The sequence below is a fragment of the Epinephelus fuscoguttatus genome, linkage group LG9 (genome assembly GCF_011397635.1).
Source record: "Epinephelus fuscoguttatus linkage group LG9, E.fuscoguttatus.final_Chr_v1".
In the NCBI taxonomy this organism is placed as follows: Eukaryota; Metazoa; Chordata; class Actinopteri; order Perciformes; family Serranidae; genus Epinephelus; species Epinephelus fuscoguttatus.
Genome location: NC_064760.1, coordinates 16,501,876 through 16,515,678, shown reverse-complemented (window position 1 = coordinate 16,515,678; position 13,803 = coordinate 16,501,876). Strand labels below are relative to the sequence as shown.

The 13,803-nt window shown below is 41.0% G+C and overlaps 1 protein-coding gene across 7 annotated transcripts in view; it reads right to left on the bottom strand.

Annotated features, from left to right (window-relative positions):
- Positions 1 to 13,803, bottom strand: part of diaph2 (diaphanous-related formin 2) — a 513,027-nt gene that overhangs the window by 69,097 nt on the left and 430,127 nt on the right. The gene's annotated exons all lie outside the window — the stretch shown is intronic.

The window sequence follows — 13,803 nt, the reverse complement described above, 5'->3', positions numbered from 1 at the left end:
ACAGAGTTGCTTGCCTGGCGCATATGCCAAAAAACTTTCCAGCTTCCGAGTGTACTTCTGTGGTATGCAGCCCACTGAATATGCGCAGTAGTGTTTCTCCATCTAGTCCCACTCGCAAGTTCCCACTCTGCTCATAGTCTTCACATTGTGGTGATGTCACAGATTTTTACATTGCTTTTCTCGGCTTAAGGAAAGTTTTACGAATTTAAAACCTCCTTGGATCAAATATTCAGTATAGATAGAGTTATAACAGACACAGTTTACAGTTCAAGGTGTCCTGTCGACCGTTTTACAGATGTTTCTTTTACAATAGTGGTTTATGGGGAAAATGATTTTTGGGCCACAGAGGATTTTTTTGCTGCAATACTGTGAGTGGCCACTGGGAAAAATTGGAAGGAAGGCTGATTAGCGTTTCAGGGTGCCTGGGGCTGTATTCACAAACGTGCTGAGAATACTCTCAAAGAGCTCCTAACTTTGCCTAAAAAACTTAAGCGAGGAGTCCTAGCTTAAGTGTGATTTAAGAAAGTTCTCAGAGAAACTCTGAGCAGCTTTTACTTTAGTGAGAAGGTGCAGTTGACCCCATTGCTAGGTATGACACATTCTTTAAACATGTGTGCATATCCTTAATGGAATTGACCACAAACATTATCCCTGCAGAATCTAATCTGTAGCATGTTTCACTCTCATTCAACATTTGGAAATTATTTGTCCAACATACACACTTTGTCTGTCTGGCATTATCTCCTCTCCTTAAGAAACTCTTAAGCCTCTCAAAGTCCTCCTCTGTTAAGAGATACAATGCTTTGTGAACAACTTTCATCTTTACCAGGACCTAGTCTTAATTTTAAGGGAAAATTCTTAGGAAACGTCATCATTTTAAGAACTTAGAATTTCATCACTGGGTGCAACTCTTGGTGCTAGGAAGCTTTGTGAATACGGCCCCTGGTCAGCAGAAGATACATTTGTGGGGCCTCTTTGGAGGGCCATGCAGCCCCAACACCCTATTCCCAGCAACACCCTATTCCCAGATGTGAATGCAAAAATGAAGGAGTAGGGATAAGGGGTGTATTGGGTTTGAGCCTGAGACTACTGGCTGCACTTAACTAATCTAAATTGATGATGCAAATATCTCAGCTGACAAATGAGTGTAAGTTTGACAAACAAAGACTGCGAGGGATGAATAAAAAGTTAGAGGGAGGCAGACAGAGAGTGTACTCCAACTAATGTCAGCAGGATGACCTATACTCATGACTGCTCATGGCAAGATCAGTTAGAGGAGACACAGGAGTCTAGCCAAGTCTCTCACAAAAACCAATGCATCATCGAAGCCTCCGTGCAAACTGTTAAACCACAGTCAAGGACCAATTAGGAATCTAACAAATGCGCTTAAATTATGCAAAAGCTGACATCTCATTTGTTTATTTCTGCCAATTAAAACCAGTCATCTACAACAATCAAAATATGCATGTAACTGCAAAGTAAAAGAACAGCTGTCGCCTCCAAAACATGACAAAGCCTCTCACTCAATCATCCAAGCAGAAAACCTTGTATGTATCTGAATGAAATGCTGGGCTTTTTTTTTATTATTATTTATTTATATATATATAAAAAAAAAAAAAACATCACCAAAGGCATGGCATTCTTATAATTATGCAGCAGTGTCAACAAAGCCTGTTCATAAATTCAATTTGCTATCTGTCATCTCCTGCATGTTGTGCTGGGGAGAAAAAAAAAACAAAAAAAACAGAGGATCGATTGAGAACTCAATTTCTGATGGCTCACATGCAGCCTTCATGATTCATGGGGGAAAAGCGAGACAAAGAATTTGCAGAATTCTAAAAAGCTTCTGTCTGGTGCATGTGGGTTTCAGATATAAGGGCACATTATGACATCCTATACGCCACGTGTGAGTCTGGTAGCAACAGCGGAATGTTAATTGAAAAGACAAATAACAGTGCAAGCATACAAAATAATGGTATTTGTCATATTTTGCTCCAACATAGCTACATATCCACTGAATTTATATAAGCCTAGTACTCCCCTCCCTAACCAAATTAAAGTGTTTGACATGAGGAACATTGGGCAAAGGAGAGATGTCTATTATCCACAACTATCCACTAGCCAATCCCTGAGTCTAATTTGCACTGTAATGAGATCTAATGAGTGCTTACAGGCCTTGTGCTTGATGCATTGAAACCTCGGTGAGAGAGGAACACAGTGAGAGTTTAACCTCACCCCGGTCACCCTCCACGACTCCGGTGGAAAAGATGAGAAAGAAAAGGAAGAATCAAGAGGAGAGGAACAAGTCATTCCTAGTTTTTTTTTTTTTTTTTTTGCTTGCTGCGGATTGTTTTTGAACACATTTGAGCCCATCTGTTCCCCCACAGAGAGTCACCTGTGCAATTAACCTGGACCATTAGCCGTGAAACAAAGGCCTCGTGGAGGGAGGGGGGTGCTGCTTTATGGCCAGGTGGAGAGGCAACAACCACACTTTCTTTTTTATCTCGTCTCCATCTCTCTACTCGCACTTGTATGCACCTGGTTCTGTGTTACTTTCACATCTGAATTCAGGCTCAGCCACCAAGACACACACAACCACCTGCATTACTCAATATCCCCCTCCTCCCCTCACCGCTCTGCTGTCTACTCTCTTACTGTCTGGCTTTGAGAGGAGTCACCCCCTCCTCTCGCCCTTCTTACCTGCAGTCCCAGCAGCTCCTGAGACCCGGGCAGACAGAGACCATTACAGCCACAGAGAGCACAGAGAACACAAGTGCCCGAAGGACAGCAGTCATGCACCTGTTAGATGTCTTTCATTTGTTTTTCACTCTCTCCGCCCTTTTTTTCCCATCTCCCTGCAGTCCAACCACCCAGCTCTGACAAAAGCTTTGACACAATGACCTGAGAAACTTTTCAGACAGGCCGTGGTCTTTAATTTGTAGGTGTGTGTGTGTGCATGTTTACTAGTCTATTTCGGTGAAAAGGAGAGGAGGAAAAAGGGGAGCAGAAGGGTAAGATGGCTAATAAAAAAGACAGATTCGCCTGCTGATTCATCTGGATTGTTTTACTGTAACAACTTGATGAGCAAACCCACTCATGTCCTCCCTAACTCAATTAGGGATGCTCCCACAACCCTTCATTCCAGGGGAAATGGCAGTGTAGCTTCTACTTTCCTCGTGCGATGAGCCCCTGTGTGGCGCCAGGGTCAGCGGGGGGGAAGAGAGGAAAGCAAAATGTGGAGAGAGGGGCAGAATACCTTGAAGATGGGAAAGGTGGGTGTGAGGTGAGAGGTGTATTGTGTTTGACATGCATGAAGTTAAAGACAAGTGTTGGAGCTAGGCTGGCCTGGTCACCACAGGCCTGATCCCACACCCTGAGAGAAAGAGAGATGTCCTGACTACGAGAGACTGGGGGGGAAACGTGGAGAGAAGTTGGATGTCGACAAGGGAGAGATGAAAGTGGATTAGCCGCCGTGGCGATTTGCATTCTGTGGTGGAACGAAAGCCCCTGCGATGCCCCGAATAGCTGGATGCATGAATAAGTAAACAAACAAAAACAAAAATAAACCCTCCATCTGGATGGATGCTGCCAGGCCCCAAGTGAGGAACAGTAGGGAGGGGAGGTTGGGAGATGGGAAGGGGGGGGGAAAGAGAGAGATGCTCGCAACGTAGCAGTCACCACACTCTGCTTCCTCTGCTATAATTTACTTCTACTGCCTGCGGGCCCCCCCGCTTACCATATTGCTATCACCATCTATCCACTGCTTCTGGCTAGTTTGCCCAGTAACACCACCAACACACAAGGGAAAGCTCCAACCCGGCACTGACAGATGTTAAGTTGACACACTTTCTCTAAGCCACATGGGGTCAACATGTCAGGGTGCCAGCATGGCCACAAGAGCCTTTCCTCACAGCAGACTAGACCACTGTTGTGGCTTTTCCAGAAGCTAGTTTCTGCTAAATTTAGCTGCAATATGGCAGACCCTGAGCCATATGCGTCTTCACTCTGACCTCACAGCGGGGGATAAACGCTGATGGTGTCTACTTTTACTGTAAACTGATCAAACATGTGGTCTTGCAGTTTACTAGATAACAAGCACTATTTTCACAAGGCTCACTATGCTCAACTTTCAGCAGTGAACGTCAAAGTCGCTTCAGTTTGGAGTTTTGTTTCAGTCTCTTTTTTCTTACCAAATCTAATAGATTCCAGTGTCAGTGTTTTCTGATCTGCTCTTTGCCATGATACCAGAGCAGTTGTGAAAAAAGCCCCACATGTGCAATTTTTTTTTGCTGTTTATAGCATCTTCAAATCCTTCTGTTGGCATACAATCCATTTTTTTTTTATTTTTTTTTTGGTAGAAAAATAAGAACCCCAGTGATAACTGGTGTAGTATGTTGATGATTTTACTTTCATTCTAGTTTGCTCAGGTTGGATCCTTAGAGAGGGAATAGTGCTTCAGAGTGCACTGACATCTACCACAGTGTCTTTCTGAATACTACCACTGGGAGGAATTTTCAAATCCAACATCGGGGGTTCACTGCACTCTGAACACGTTCTGCTACTAATTCACATTAAAATTCTTTTACATGCTAGGCAGTAAAAGGCGTACCTTATGAAGCAGTGACAGGAAGTGCAGCATAAAGCAAGATTTATACTTCTGCGTTGCATAGGCTCTGTATGGAAGCATACCATATGCCATACCGTACGTTGTAGACTGATGTGCACCTCCCTAGAAGTCTAAGTACCTGTTGCACTGCCGCAAACTTCCTGTTTATTTTTGTGAAGTGACTACCACTTCACTCAGTGGAATTTAATCTTTTATTTACTTTACTTTACAGATAACGAACAATGATTTGTGAAGACAATAAAGCCCCCACAAAATAGCGTTTAAGTCTGATTTTTCCTGCCTTAATATGAGTACAGGAAAAGTACGCTCGCTGGTAGGCTATTTTTTGCAACATGAAATGTCATAGGCTTATGCTAATAATGTTAGCATGTTATAAATGTGGGAAAAACATGTATAGTATAAGACAAATGTTTATGAGTTAAAATGGAATTAAATTTTGTAACGTTACCTTTGTTAATTGTTGCTGTTGTTCCCTGCTTCATATGAGTGGAAGAAAAAGTCTGCTAGCCAATAGGCTAATTTAAGCAATGTAAAATGTCAATGGCTTATGCTAATAATGTTAGCATGTTGTAAATGTGGGGAAAACATGTTCAGTATAAGACAACTGTTTTATAAGTAAGCCTTGTGAGTTACAATGAAGTTGAATTTTGTAACGTTACCTTTGTTAAATGTTGCTGTTGTTCCAGGCTTGATATGAGTGGGAGAAAAAGTCTGCTAGCCACTAGGCTAATTTAAACAATGTAAAATGTCAAAGGCATGTGCTAACAATGTTAGCATGTTGTATTTGTGGGGAAAACTCGTCTAGCAAAAGACAGTCTTTTGTCTTTAAAACTTGAAAGTCAAAATGGAGCGAATTTTTTTTTTTTTACTTTCGTTTAATGTTGTCATTATTAAGCCAAGTTTTATGTATGTTTTAAGTTTGTTAGTTGAATCGATCAAACTTTACTACACTTTACAGAAACAACACAGTGCCATAGAAACCCTGCTGCCAACTAGTGTTTTGGAGGTGTAACTGTGGTGAGACACAGAAACACCATGCACAAATATAAATGCTCACAGTGGTGTTGGCCACTTGCATCGGTTACAGCATAGGCTCTGTGCAGAGTTTACACACAACTATAAGTCAGCCTTTAGTCCAACATTAGTGATGGACTGCCTCTGCTGATCTATGACTATTTCAGTGTCTTTTTTAAAGAAGTGGATGCATTTTAAATATTGCAGGGAGGTATTGTCAAAGAGGATGCAGTCATCATGTGCTGGTTAGATGAAGAAGTGCAGTCAACAGACATTTCTATTGTAGTTTGGGTGGACCTCAAATCCTTTAACACCTTTTACTGTGCTGTAGTATGAACAAGAACAGCCCTGATCTGTTAGTGTCATGCTGACATGGCATCACACACATATGTGGCAGGGGCATTGTAACTCCACAGACACTCAACATATGTGGCAATGACTCCAGTTATTAAAAATAAAAGGGATGTCATAGAGGCTTTGGCATGTGGAAGCTTATTAAGATACTATGAACATTTTGGGTTTTATCCATGCAGGTCAGTGTGGATTTTACATGAGTGGCACATTTGGATAACAGATGCAGAGTTTTGGAATCCACATCCAGATAACATCTGAACCAAACCACACATGGGCTGTTTGCATCAGTGAAAGGCGGTGCTGTCTGGGGAAGCTAAATGGATTTGACAATGGGATTTGATGGTCTTTGTAGTGAGGGTAATTAGGTTTGATTGACTGTAAAGTGACTGGTGAGGTCCAGATCTGGGAGGGGAAATGATCAGACACTTGAACCACCCACAAATTAATGAGATTCAACTGTGCCTGGGCTGATTTCACCAAGGAGAAGGAGAATATTTACGAAAGCAATGGGATGAGAGAAAAGAACATGGCGGGATGGGTATAGTGTGTGTGTGTGTGTGTGTGTGTGTGTGTGTGTGTGTGTGTGTGTGTGAGAGAGACACACACACAGAAAGAGAGACACGCAGACTCAGAGGGTATAAGAGAGTGAAAGCAGGAAAGACTGAGATATCTGATGCATGTCTCACCTCCTTGATTGTGACTTTAACTAAATTAAGCTAAAGATAAGTGATTAAAAGCTTTAAGGTGCAATCCAATTAGTGTTCTTTGTCTTTCTCTCGATACAAGAGAGGGTGTCACTAAATTAAAAAATAAACAATACAATACATATTCAGCTTGACAATTTACTGCATGAGGCAGACAGACAAAAATGTGGGAGAGACTATTCCCTGGTGTTGCTGTTAATTGCTAATGAACTATGGTATTTATCACAGAATATTAAAAGGCATCCTGTGAAGCCAGGCTTGTTTTCCTCATGCTGACATTTATTTATGGAAATGCATTGGAAATGTTATAATCTGGGAGGATGAGTATTGGATGAGTATTTTATTGTATTGCCTTCACTTACAAAATGTCACACTGCAGTCAATCAGATGTATTTAATCCCTGCATGTCATGTGTTTATGAATAATTCTCTTTTCCTACATGCTCCTGTTCATGCTGCTTGCTCTTATGGGTCTTAGTTGAGATGCACTCAGCCATATTCAGCGTGCCATCGTTGCCTTGAGGCAGATTCTGATTTCGACTGCAGATATAGCACAATCTAATATGCTGTTATTTATTAGAATGGGTGTATGACAGCAGATAATCCTGGTGCCCTTGTTCCCGTCTTTCAAGGTAATGATGGAATTCGCCAATCTATAATGCGGAGTTTCAGAGCATGCCTTACACATCCTGCACCCTGGATCGACACAGCTCAAATGCAGGGACAAAGAAAAAAGCAATTTGCTCAGAGTTTGGCATTCTGCTGCAGTGACATCCATATGCAGATGCAGTGAAAGATCCTTCATTTTTATAACTCATCAGAAACTACAAAAATATAACCAGACATGGGAGCCTTTAGTGGCATGACAAAGAAATGACACTTTAGGGGATAAACAGGCAGCAAATTCAGACACTGTGCCATGTATCATCATTACATTCTGGAAAGGTCTGTCCTTGTTTGTTATATTCTGTAGCAAACATGAAGGTCAACTTTAGCTTCCTAATACTGGCTTCATTTCCACACTAAGCTGAGGAATGGAGGAATCTCTCTAAGAAACATTTCTTTTATCAACTTAGGTTGCTGACCCTTCACGTCCCCATGAGGCTATCTCCCTCGGTGATATTGTTTGCCATGTCGGCTGTGCTGCGCAGACACTATGCAAACTCAGAGAGCTAACCTGTCCACTCCAACACCGCCTGTCAGCGCCTGTCTATGATCACCTAGCTGGCATGGCTGCGACGCCGGTATGCACTGGCCTACCGGCAGCTGTCAGTGTCACACAAAGTCATCAATCCACATCTCCGCCACTGTCACTGCTGACAGGGCTCCGCCAGCCACAACCAGTCAGCCAACTGCATAGAAATATGTCAATTTAGTTTAGCATGCCACACTATTAGACACCTGAATTTAGAAATGTGCTTTGGTAAACAAAAGAAAAAAATAATTTTACAGCTTTGTCTTTCAGAAAGATGCACAAACAGGAGAAAACGCAGGAAAAAGATAACATTCAGATGAAGACGTTAGCTACATACAACCAACTAGAATTACCACCCCACATGCGTATGCCTCTGTGCGCTAATCAAGTCCCTCTTACAGTTTACATCCATGTCCCCAAGCAGCACAGAAGATCTATGCAATCAGCAGTTTGAAGAAAAGTGTCACCAATTCAGTATCTGAGCAAACGTCTCCCCTTCTGTTCCTGAGATATGACGTAATGGCCCGAAACGTGTTTTATGCAGAATATTATGATGTCACAGTGAAGTTGAACTTTGGCTTCTGGATACAGAGTGTCATGCCTTCTTTATTCTATCCTATTAGACATTTGTGTGAAGTTTTGTCATAATTAGTGCAAGATTTCTTGAGCTATGGTCAAAAACATGTTTTGTGAGATCACAGCGACCTTTGACTACCAAAATCTAAAAAGTTCATTATTGAGTCCTAATGAATGTTTGTGCCAAATTTGCAAAAAATCCCTCAAGGTACTCTTGAGACATTACGTTGACAAGACTGAGACAGACTAGACAAGGTCACAGTGACTTCCACCTTTGACCACCAAAATCTTATCAGTTCATTGTTGAGTTCAAGGGTACACTTGTGCCAAATTTGGAAAAAAAAAAATAATAATAAAATAAATCCCTTATAGATGTTTTGAGATATCGTGTTCACAAGACAGACAAGGTCACAGTGACCTTGACCTTTGACCTATAAGCACCAAAATGTAATCGGTACATTGCAGATTTCAAGGGGATGTTTGTGCCAAACTTGAAAAAATTCCTTCAAGGCTGTCTTGACATACTGTGTCCATGAGAATGGGACAGACGAATGGATAGACAACCCACAAAATATAATGCCCCTGGCTTCAGTTTTCGCCAACACAGAGGCATAATGAAAATTATCTTTATACACTCTAAGAACAGCCAAATCTTAAAATTACACTATGTAGGAATTGTGGGTTATGCTTTGTAAAGATATTGCAATGACAACTAACCCCAGATTCACTCTACTTGGCATTTTGCCTCGCTTCATTTGCGTTTTATCTGAGCTGTGTTCACAATATTCGTAGCTTCTTCTGAGTGCTGCTTACAGTCTAGAGCCTGGTCACTACCTTTTCATAAAGTCCCGACCTCACCTGCGTGCTGTGCCAAGGAAAATCCTGAACACATCAAAATAACAGGGAAATAAGAAAACACAGGCAGAGGGCAGAGTCTTTGCAGAACAATACACCTCCACACACCTCTAGTGATGATTCAGAGGGATTACTTTGGTGTGAGTCTATACATTCTTTTTTGGGAAAATCTTGTATAGTATACCTTAAATTTGTGGATCTTCAATGTGTATAATCGAACCAATGTTATGGATTTTCTAGAATCCATGTTTAAAAGTCTGGATAAAAATGATATGTAAAAAAAATAAATAAATAAATAACAAACAAACATTGTGGTCTAAAAAGCAGCCAAAGCCTTCTCTAATTTATTTTGCTTGTATTCAGAAAAGTGACTGATTTTGCAAGAGGAGCCCACTTTTATTTATGTAAACATACACTAGTTCATCCTCAAAGTGTGAAAGGTTGACAAGGAGGATGCATAAATAGAAGCTGCAGGCCCATCATTGTCAACATGCCAACTGCTCTCTGCAGAGAATCATAGAGACATGGAGACCTCATTCTAGCAGGCCTTGCTGAACGGGGAAAAATGCCTTGATGACTATCACCAGCACAAAAAAAAAAAAAAAAAAGCTGTTGGAGAGGAAAGGAGGACAAAAAATAATTGTAGAACGTATTGAAATTAAAAAAGAACCATAACATAAGGATTAACCTACAATGAACAATAAACCATGTGCTGCAAGCTGGGACTTAGATTACTGGACATTTTGTTAAATATCTCTGGCTGTGTCCCTTTGAGGAGTTTAATAACATTGTAACATAATAAAACCAATGATTTCTACTAATGGGCTCAGTCATTTTTAAACACAGCGGAGTATGAGGTATACAAAACTTCCAGCTGTTGTGTGAACAAAGACAGCCACATTTAAGATGATAATAATGTGTGTTCAATAGCTATATTAACACAAACACCTCGACAAAACCTATTTTTCTCCTCTAATATTCCCACAGAGCGAGCCAGCGCACGGGTCTGCATTCTGCGGGTGTCTGCAAGCTGTTGCAAGAATGGATTGAAGAGGCTGAGTGGGCTCTAATTCATACTGTAAAAAATGAGGTAAAACTTAATCATAAAAACAGCATCTGTGGAGCCTCTTAATGTGTTCAGAGGGCTTTGATAACACTGTCTAGGACAAGTTAAATAATTGTTCTCACATGGTTTGTTACAAAGAGTTTGTTTTCCAATCAAAGAATCCTATTTTAAGACCTGAAATAAGTTAAGGAAATGATTTCCTCTAATACTACAAAAGTCCAGTTGGATTACATTTATTGTGTGCAGTCAAGTAAGACAGCAGTTGGTGCACACATAAAAAGGTGTCGTAAAACTCACAGGCTACAACCAGTATGCTCCTAAACTTGATATTCCTCAGGTTGGCAATAAAAATGTTTTTCAGAGGTTCATATGGTGAAGAAGGCTTTTTACACAAGCTACTACAACCATCCACATACTGAAACCCATACTCCCATAAAGTAGGTCTGAGAAAAGTTGACAAAAAACCTGTTAAACACAAGGTTCTCCACTATTTCTCTGCGGTACCTGGGAGAAATGCCTGGACTAAATAAAATGTTCAAATAACTTTTTTTTTTTTTCTGTCCTGCTTGTTTGTTTATTCCTATGTGCCATATGCCAAGCTGCATTGTGCTCAAAGCGGCATGTGTGCTTTCCGGGTCTGTTCAAAGCTCAGTGGATTTGACTGGGGTACACAGTTGACATGTGGGTGCAGACACTTGCCCCAGACGGGGGCACTGACCCCGGTGATGCCAGCCGAGTAGGCGGCCAGAGGGGCCTGCTAGTCCTAACAAATGCCTTAGAGAAACAAAGTCCAGATGCTCCACCATGCTCTGGCTCTTGACACACACTGCATGCTGCTTGTGACATTGTTTCATACCCCGCAATAAAAAAATAAAACAAATTCTGCTGTGATGAACCGTCTTCCGCTGTTTCAGACAGAAGCATTAGTTTGGGTTTATTCTGCAGTGTTTAACAGTTATTTCCAGCGAAGTAAAGCAATTTGGTAAATGTTGAACATCTGGTCAGTTCAAGAGAATATGGAAATCCACTTAGAGCAAATTAAAACAAATGGGGTGACCGGGTAATGATTTCATAAGCAATTTCCTACATTAGGATTTCTAATACTTCACAAGGAAAACACGTTTAGCTCTGCACTTGTCTCATCTATCAATCATGCTTGTTGAAGGAGTGCACATGTCAATGCACTTACACTCACAGAGGGTATAATCTCAAGTTTTATCAACTGGGAAATGGCAGAAAAATGATTTTTTTTTTATTATCTGTTTCCTAAAAGCATTTGTCTGTCTCCCCTCCCCCACCCTGGTGCCATCCTGGCAAAAGCTAAATGAATTAAACTCTCATTAAATATGCATTTCATTGTTAATCATTTGCAAGCGAAGAGGATTAGGTCGCAATTTGTGAAATGACACAAAATCTATCCCTCCTCAAAAATAGCCTCTTGAAATTGCATTAAAACACAATAGTAGGATCCATCAAACAGTCCTTCAAGCAATAAAATGAGTAAATCAGTAAATCCATTCAAGAGATATTGACCTGTACATAATTCTCATAATACAATGGCCATATGTTTACTCCATCTGCTCATGCTAATGCACTTGTAAACAAAAAATATACCACATTCAGGTCGGCAAATCTATCGATCTATCTATCTGAGACCAAGGTTGAGATCAAAATAATGAAAACAAGAATATGTATACTGAACCGTGCTCTATTTCAGCACATCAATTAGCCTTTCCACCTTTAAAATGCAAATCTAATGCGGAAAACGTTTGAACATTCTTAATTAATGGTAAGTGGAATTAAAAAAGCCTCTTTGTGCCGAACGCTACCTTATTTTCATCAACCTTCACAGAAAACACGGCTGATGCTTGGCGTGAAATATTGATGTGAAAAGCCTCCTCATATAACTAACTCCTCCAAATATCTGAAAGCGCACATAGAATTTTAGAGCAGAATGGGAGAGAAGAGCCAAGACTCTCAAGCCAAGGCTGTCAACTGGAGAGGAGGAGAGGCAGAGAAAAGAAAGATGTGCAACAAGAAAACACTGAATATCCCGCTATGTGTGTTCAAAACAAACAGCTTCAAGAGAAACTAAGAGAGAACTGTAACCTCCGACCTGCTGCTGGCTCGAGTTCAGATTCCCATTCACAGGATCCATTTAAAGAGCCTCACATTCTGATTGTCCTTTATCTGACTGCATTTCACACAGAGACAAGTTAGTACATAAGACGGAATTATTCAGCGTTTAATGAAACTGTGTAGGCAATGCAGGTAAAAACCTTTGCAGGGTAAATAGCAGACGGGGCTTAGCTCTTCTTGAATTTAAAAGTGTGTATTTCATAACCGCCAAGGTCATTGTGATCGCGACAGTCCAACATGCGAGGTGTTGGTGTGGAGGACAATCCCCACTATCTCCAAGGCTGCAGGCAACGTTGCCCATGTCATCCTCATGTTTTATTCATGCAAGTCATATTATGGCATTCAGAAACTGAGATCAAAATCTGCTCTGGCAGAAATATTTAATATCATACCTACTTCTCTACCCTTCTCCATCTGGTTAGCCAGAATGAGAGAGAGGAGTAGACAGACTCCTTCGGCTCAGCCATGTTGGATTATTAAAAGTGAAGCTTTCAAAGAGGTCACTGCTCAGGGAAAGAAAAAAAAACTGTAGCATGCATCAATTATCTTGGAGAGTTTGTGGCATACTGAAGACTGTCTTGTCACATTTCCCAATGTGGCTGAGCTACAGAGAGGTCCTTGGCTGGCGCTGACATTTAGAAGCTGGTGAATTGTGGAAATCCCAGCCTGTTTGTCAAAAAAAAAAAAAAAAAATGTGGACAAAAGACCACACTGACTGCTCGCAAAGCCCCTTCAGGCTTGAAATTCCTTCTCAATGTCATTGGCATAACTAGACACAGGCATCCAGCCCTGTCGCTCTAATTTTTCATGTCTGAACAACTGCAACTTACACTGATCAATACGCAGTTTACTGGCATCGCTGCAGGACAACAGAGTAATTCCAATGATTCACTACAATAAATATAGCACGCTGCCCGAAAACATTCTCAGACTGGAGAAATGATAATTTCTCTGTCGTGTTGCCTGCACATGAGTAGTGATAAATGGATAACAGCAGCATGATCGTATTGTCAAGTGCGATCTGGAGCCACTTTCAGCCTCTTTTATGAGTCAACCACAGCTTCCTGTCAATACATGTGACCTACATACTGCCACTGCCACTTCTGAGAGGGCTCAAACAAAGTCTTTGTGATGAAGACTCTCCAATAATTGGTCCTACTGCTGATTTATAACACTGCTACCCCACATGTGTTAAATGTTTAGAGATGCATGTGCATATTACTGCAGCAGAGAAGGTTTCTTTCTATTTGAGGAAATGTTTCATGGGAAAAAAA